The sequence below is a fragment of the Macrobrachium rosenbergii genome, chromosome 41 (genome assembly GCF_040412425.1).
Source record: "Macrobrachium rosenbergii isolate ZJJX-2024 chromosome 41, ASM4041242v1, whole genome shotgun sequence".
Classification (NCBI taxonomy): domain Eukaryota; kingdom Metazoa; phylum Arthropoda; class Malacostraca; order Decapoda; family Palaemonidae; genus Macrobrachium; species Macrobrachium rosenbergii.
Window position 1 is genome coordinate 77,760,806 of NC_089781.1, and position 7,500 is coordinate 77,768,305.

Sequence of the window (7,500 nt, forward strand, 5' to 3'; positions counted from 1 at the left end):
GTTTTTGATAAGATACATCGCCTTCATCTCAACCTGTGAGAAGATCATGGTCAGTGTCAATCGGCAGTGATGAGGTAAATTGGAAATCTTTTTGACATTGTACTGAAGTCTAAAATTTTTTTTATATGAGTTTTTCAAAATTAAAGGTTTGGAGAAATTAGAACATTCAGAATAATTACAGATGCGTAAGGGAGATTACAATTTCTGTAAATGAGAAGGATTTCCTTCCACAATGTCTTCTTAGTAGGTATATTAGGTATATTCAGTATCTTTCATTTCTCTCGTTATCTTCAAAATGAACGACCAAAGAATAGTACCATAGGCAAGCCAAATGAAGTGTTACAAAGGTGAACAAAAGTATTTTTTTTTTCTTCAAAATGGGTAAATTGGGGGCATTTTGAGTAGCTGATCTGGAATCTAAATGAGAAATTACATCCTAATGCTATAAAATGGAGAAAGGTTTATAAAATTACATGTGGAAACTGTTTACACATTACCGACTTCAACAAATTTGTGAAAACATAATACAAAATGCAAAGACATTATTTTTGTTATAAAAAAAAAAAAATACCGGTGTTAACTGAGCTAGTTGTATCAAACTGTTCTTTCAACCGGGTCCGTCCTCAAGGGAGGTCATAAATAAACAGACATCCAGCGAAGCAAAGATCTGCTCATATTTTCTGTTCCCCACAAAAAAGAATCATGTTCGCTTGGTGAAACAGGCAACAACCTCTCAGGCATTACGTTTTGTGTTATTTTGGGCGAAAGCATCTCAGTATGTGGTCAGCAGGAAAGAAAACGCTAATTGAACATTGCAACATTTCGTTCCCTCATTGCTTAATAACTGGTTATGCATCGTCAGATAACATATAATCAGTCACTCAGTTACTGACCGTAAAATTTTTTCTTTATTGCCAGCAAGATCATATTGCCTCAGATTTTGTCGTTAGCGCAAAAAAAAAAAAGAATAGGGCCTAACGGAAAAGAAGGCGATACGTTCATTTTCAAAAAGAAAGATTGTAGGTTGAAATAACCAGAGTTTGCCGAAATAAACATTATTTCCCAACTAGGTTTCATCAGTCCGTCTTAAATCTTATAGCGCAGAGAGAGAGAGAGAGAGAGAGAGAGAGAGAGAGAGAGAGAGAGAGAGAGAGAGAGAGAGAGAGAGGAAAAGAAGCTAAAGACTGAAAGAGAAGGGTGGGTCCTCCCTTCCTGCCCTGTGCCCCATCTCCTCTTCCTACCTCTCACAGAGAGAAGGAGAGAGAGAAAGAGACAGAGAAAGGAAGAAAGAAGGAGAGAGAGAGAGAGAGAGAGAGAGAGAGAGAGAGGAAAAGAAGCTAAAGACGGAAAGGGAAGGGTGGGTCCTCCCTTCCTGCCCTGTGCCCCATCTCCTCTTCCTACTTCTCACAGAGAGGAGAGAGAGAAAGGGGCAGAGAAAGGAAGAAAGAAGGAGAGAGAGAGAGAGAGAGAGAGAGGAAAAGAAGCTAAGGACTGAAAGGGAGGGGTGGGACCTCCCTTCCTGCCCTGTGCCCCATCTCCTCTTCCTACCTCTCACAGAGAGAAGGAGAGGGAGAAAGAGACAGCGAAAGGAAGAAGGAAGGAGAGAGAGAGAGAGAGAGAGAGAGAGAGAGAGAGAGAGAGAGAGAGAGAGAGAGAGAAAGGACTAAGGACTGAAAGGGTGGGGGGACCTTCCTTCCTGCCCTGTGCCCCTTCTCCTCTTCCTATCTCACAGAGAGAAGGAGAGAGAAAAAGAGACAGAGAAAGGAAGAAAGAAGGGGGAGAAGAGAGAGAGAGAGAGAGAGAGAGAGAGAGAGAGAGAGAGAGAGAGAGAAAAGAAGCTAAGGACTGAAAGGGAGGTGGGACCTCCTTCCTGCCCTGTGCCCCCTCTCCTCTTCCTACCTCTCACAGAGAGAGAAGGAGAGACAGAGAAAGAGAGGAGAGAAGAGAGAGAAAAGAGACAGAGAAAAGAAGAAAGAAGGAGAGAGAGAGAAGAGAGAGAGAGAGAGAGAGAGAGAGAGAGAGAGAGAGAGAAGAGGACTGATAGGGTGGGGTGGGACCTCCCCTCCAGCCCTATGCCCCTTCTCCTCTTCCTACCTCTCACAGCGAGGAGGAGAGAGAGAAAGAGACATAGAAGGGAAGAAAGAAGTTGAAAGAGAAAGAAAGAAAGAGAGAGGGAGAGAGGACAAGAAGCTAAGGACTGAAATGGATGGGGGGGACCTTCCTTCCTCCCCTCTTCCCCTTCTCCTCTTCCTATTTCTCACAGAGAAAAGGAGAGAGAAAGAGACAGAGAAAGGCAGAAAGAAAGAAAAAGAGAAAAGAGAGAGAGAGAAAGAGAGCGAGGAAAAGAAGGTAAGGACTGAAAGGGAGGGACCAGTGATGGAGATACAGGAGAGAGAAGTGAAGAGAGCATTAAGTATAATGAAGAATGGTAAAGCACCAGGTCCATCAGAGTTCCAAATTGAAATGATCAAATTACTAGGTACAGAAGGGGAGAAATGGACGCTGGATTTATTAAAAGCTATAGGGGAAGAGGAAGAAATGCCAAGGGACTGGGAGGAGAGTCTTAATGGTATATATATACAAGCAGAAGGGAGATGTCATGGAGTGTGGTAACTACAGAGGTACTAACAGAGCATGGATTGAAAGTTTTAGAGAGGATACTGGATGAGAGATTAAGAGAAATCGGGTGAATGCCATCTTCATAGTAAGACAGCTACAGGAAAAGAGGCCAGAGGGAAACCAGGAGCTTTATTGTGCATTTATAGACCTGGAGAAGGCATACGATAGAATCCCAAGAGAAGTGATGCTTTGGTGTTTGAGGAAGAGGAAAGCCCCAGAAAAGTTGGTTAGGCTGGTTGAGATGATATATCAGAGAACGAGCACAAAAGTAATAACAGCAGCTGGGGAAACAGAAAACTTTGAAGTTAGTGCTGGATTACACCAGGGGTCAGCATTAAGCCCATTTTTGTTTGTGCTATTCATGGATGTGTTGAGTGAAGAGATCAGGAATGAAGTGCTGTGGGAGTTGTTGTACGCTGATGATCTGGTGATTCCTGCTGAAGATGAGGAGGACCTACAGAGAAGGGTTGGAGAGTGACAGGAGTCTTTGGGGAGGGGTGGCTTAAGGGTGAATGTGAATGAAACAGAGGTTTTAGCGAGCAGTAGGGAAGACAGAGACAGAATAGTAATACAAGAAAGAAGAGGCTCGATTGTAAAACAGTTGGAAAAGTTTAAATAATTAGGATCTACTTTAATCCAAGAGGGAGGGTATGAAGCTGAAGTGGACAGTAGGATGAAAGCAACATGGGGGAAGAGGAGAGATGTAACTGAAGTTGTATGTGAAAAGAAAATACCAATCAAGCTAAAAATCAAGATCTATAGCACAGTGATAAGACCAGTGTTAATGTATGGATCAGAAACATGGACTCTAAGAAGAAAAGAGGAAGTAAAGCTTGAGAGAACAAGGATGAGAATGCTGAGGTGGATTTTGGGAATATCGCTGCTTGAGAGATTGGAAAATGATGAAATAAGAAGACAGAGCAGGCTTAGTAAAGATAACAGAGGTGATAAGAGAGTCACAATTGAGATGGTATGGGCATGTGTTAAGGATGGATGAAGAGGAGGAAGTGAAGAGGGCTTGGGAAGAACCTGTTAGAGGAAGAAGATCGAGTGGGAGACAGATAATTAGATGGCGAGATAAAGTGAAGGAAGATATGGAGAGAAGAGGTTTGGTGGAGGATGATGCCATTGATAGAAGGCAGTGGAGAGGGCACATCAGGCAACAGGCCCCTTAACGTAGGGATAATGGTGGGAAAGAAGAAGACTGAAAGGGAGGAGTGGGTCCTCCCTTCCTGCCCTGTGCACCTTCTGCTCTTTCTACCTCTCATAGGGATAAGGAGAGAGAGAAAGAGACAGAGAAAGGAAGAAAGAGAGAGAGAGAGAGAGAGAGAGAGAGAGAGAGAGAGAGAGAGAGAGAGAGAGAGAAGATAAGGACTGAAAGGGAGGGGTGGGACCTTCCTTCCTGCCCTGTGCCCCTTCTCCTCTTCCTGCCTCTCACAGAGAGAAAGAGAGAGAGAAAGAGACAGAGAGAGGGAGGAAGAAAGAAAGAGAAAGATAGAGAGAGAGAGACAGAGGAAAAGAAGCTAGGGACTGAAAGGGAGGGGTGGGACCTCCCTTCCTGCCCTGTGACCATTCTCCTCTTCCTACCTCACACAGAGAGGAGAGAGATAAAGAGACAGAGTAAGGAAGAAAGAACAAAGAGAGAGAGAGAGAGAGAGAGAGAGAGAGAGAGAGAGAGAGAGAGAGAGGAGAAGAAATTAAGAACTGAAGAGGAGGGGTGGGACCTCCCGTCCTGTCCTGTGCCCCTTCTCCACTTCCAGCAGCCCCCAACTGCTGTTCGCCCGCCAAACTAGGGCGGTCTATATTCTCCGGGTGGTCTTGAAGAGCCTTGGCCTAGTGGGCATGTGCCAAGGCCAGCGAACGTCCAGTGGCCCCCCAACCATTCTTTACCTTCCAACCTTGGGTGGTCCGTGCTCTTCGGTTGGTCAGGGAGAGCCTTGGCCTAGTGGGCATGTGCCAGGGCCAGTGAACGTCCAGTGGACCCCCAACCGCTGTTTGCCCGCCAACCTTGGGCATCCGTGCTCTCCGGGTGGTCTCGGAGAGCTTTGGCATAGTGGGCATGTGACAGGGCCAGCGAACGTCCATCTGCCCCCCAACCGCTGTTCGCTGTCCAACCTTGGGCATCCATGCTCTCCGGGTGGTCTTAGAGAGCCTTGGCATAGTGGGCATGTGCCAGGGCCAGCAAACATCCATCTGCCCCCCAACCGCTGTTCACCCAATCCAACCAAGGTCCCGCTCTGGGTGGTCTCGAGAGCCTTGGCCTAGTGGGCGTGTGCCTTGAACGTCCAGCTCCAAGTGCTGTTTGCCTGCCAACCTTGGGTGGTCCATGATCTCTGGGTGGTCTCGGAGAGCCTTGCCTAGTGGGCATGTGCGATGGCCAGTGAACGTCCAGCAGCCCCCCAACCGCTGTTCGCAATCCAACCTTGGGCAGTCCGTGCTCTCCAGGTGGTATTGGAGAGTCTTTGCCTAGTGGCCATGTCCCAGGGCCACCGAATGTCTAGCAGCCCCCCAACCTCTGTTTGCCCACCAACCTTGGGCAGTCAGTGATCTTCAGGTGGTCTTGGAGAGCCTTGCCCTAGTGTGTATGTGCCAGGGCCAGCGAACGTCCAGCGGTCCCCCATCAGCTGTTTGGCCATCAACCTAGGGCAGTCTGTCCTCTCCGGGTGGTGTCGGAGAGCCTTTGCCTGGTGGGCATGTGCCAGGGACAGTGAACATCCAGCGGTTCCCCAACCACTGTTCGCCCTCCAACCTTGGGCAGTCCTTGATCTCCTGATGGTCTCGGAGAGCCTTGCCCTAGTGGGCAAGTGCCAGGGCCAGCGAACGTCCAGTGGTCGCCCAACCACTGTTCGCCTGCTGGGGAGTCTGTGCTCGGCTGGTGGTTTCGGAGAGCCTTTGCTTAGTGGACATGTGCTAGGGCCAGCGAACATCCAGTGGCCCCCCAACCACTGTTCGCCCTCCAACATTGGGTGGTCCATGCTCTCTAGGTGGTCTCGGAGAGCATTACCCTAGTGGGCATGTGCCAGGGCCAGCGAACATCCAGCAGCTCCCCAGACGCTGTTCGCCCTCCAACTTTGGGTGGTCCGTGCTTTCCGGGTGGTCTCGGAGAGCCTTGCCCTAGTCGGCATGTGTCAGGGCCACCGAACTCCCAGTGGTCCCAAAATTGTGGTTTGCTTGCCAACTTTGGGTGGTGCGTGCTCTATGGGTGGTCTTGTAGAGCCTTTGCCTAGTGAGCACGTTCCAGGACCAGCAAACGTCCAGTGGCCCCCCAATTGCTGTGCGCCCTCCAACCTTGGGCAGTCCGTGATCTGATGGTCTCGGAAAGCCTTGTCCTAGTGGGCAAGTGCCAGGGCCAGGAAACGTCCAGCGGTCCCCCAACAACTATTCACCCGCCAACTTTGGGTGGTCCATGCTCTGCGGGTGGTCTCAGAGAGACTTTACTTAGTGGACATGTGCCAGGGCCAGTGAATGTCCCGTGGCCCCCCAACCGCTGTTCGCCCTCCAACATTGAGCGGTCTGTGCTCTCTAGGTGGTCTTGGAGAGACTTTGCCTAGTGGGCAGGTGCCAGGGCCAGCGAACATCCATTAGCCAACCAACCACTGTTCTCCCTCCAACCTTGGGCAGTCCGTGCTCTCCGGGTGGTCAGGGAGAGCATTGCCTTAGTGGACATGTGCCAGGACCAGCGAACGTCCAGCTGTCCCCCAACCGCTGTTCTCCTTCCAACCTTCGGCAGTCCGTGTTCTCTGGATGGTCACCGAGAGCAAGTGCTTTGCGGGCATTTGCCAGGGCCAGCGAACGTCCAGCGGCCCCCCAAATGCTGTTCACCCTCCAACCTTGGCGGTCTGTGATCTCCGGGTGTTTTTGGAGAGTCTTGCCCTAGTGGGCATGTGCCAGGGCCAGCGATTGTTCAGTGGTCCCCCAGCCGATGTTCGCCCACCAACTTTGGGCAGTCCGTTATCTACGGGTGGTCTCAGAGAGCCTTGCCCTAGTGGGCATGTGCCAGGCCCAGCGAACGTCCAGGGGTCCCCAAACTGCTGTTCACCCACCAACTTTGGGTGGTTTGTGCTCTCGTATGTGCCAGGGCCAGCGAACGTCCAGTGCTCCCCCAACTGCTGTTCGCCCGCCAGCCTTGGGCAGTCCTTGATATCCGGGTGGTCTCACAGGGAGATGGAGAGAGAAAGACAGATAGAGAGAAGGAGAGAAAGATAAGGAAAAACTGCATATAATTACTCACCTGCTATTTAGGATTCTTCTTGGCCTGTCTATAAAAAGTTTCTTCCTTTCTCGTCTTCGTTCGTTGTTGAAGTCGGAACTATATCCTTCACGAATTCCAGCTGTTGCTGCTGCTTGTAGTAATCTGCAGAGCAGTTTCGAATGCCCGAGGAACCTAAACGGAGAATTTCACTTCTGGACCTGCTGAACGCTCATCCATTCATTATTTTCACTCACTTAGTAAAAACACTTTGTAAACTTAATACGCTTCCTTGCTCTTAGTTTTGTAATAGTGCCGCTAAGTCCTGTGTTGGTTCCTGGGGCTTCGTGGTGCCTGAAGTCTTTTAAGATGTCAAGATGACGCTGTAATCCAATGGGCATTTCTCCACGAATGTTTCAGGAGCTGAAGACGGCTTCAATTCATCCTGGATTCGTGAAGACGTTATAATCCAATGAATCCAAATACAGATTCTGGGCTCCTGAGGTTATTTACATATTCACATGTTTCTCAGTGACACACTACAGATTAACTTCCACGTCAATCTTATATCATTTACTAAGGAAGAAAAGATGGAATCACCAAACTACGGCTGTTCCACTGTTTACTGCTTAATTTGATAGTTTATACTTTCGGTGTTCTAGTCTGTAGGTTTATATGAATTTTAGTGTGCT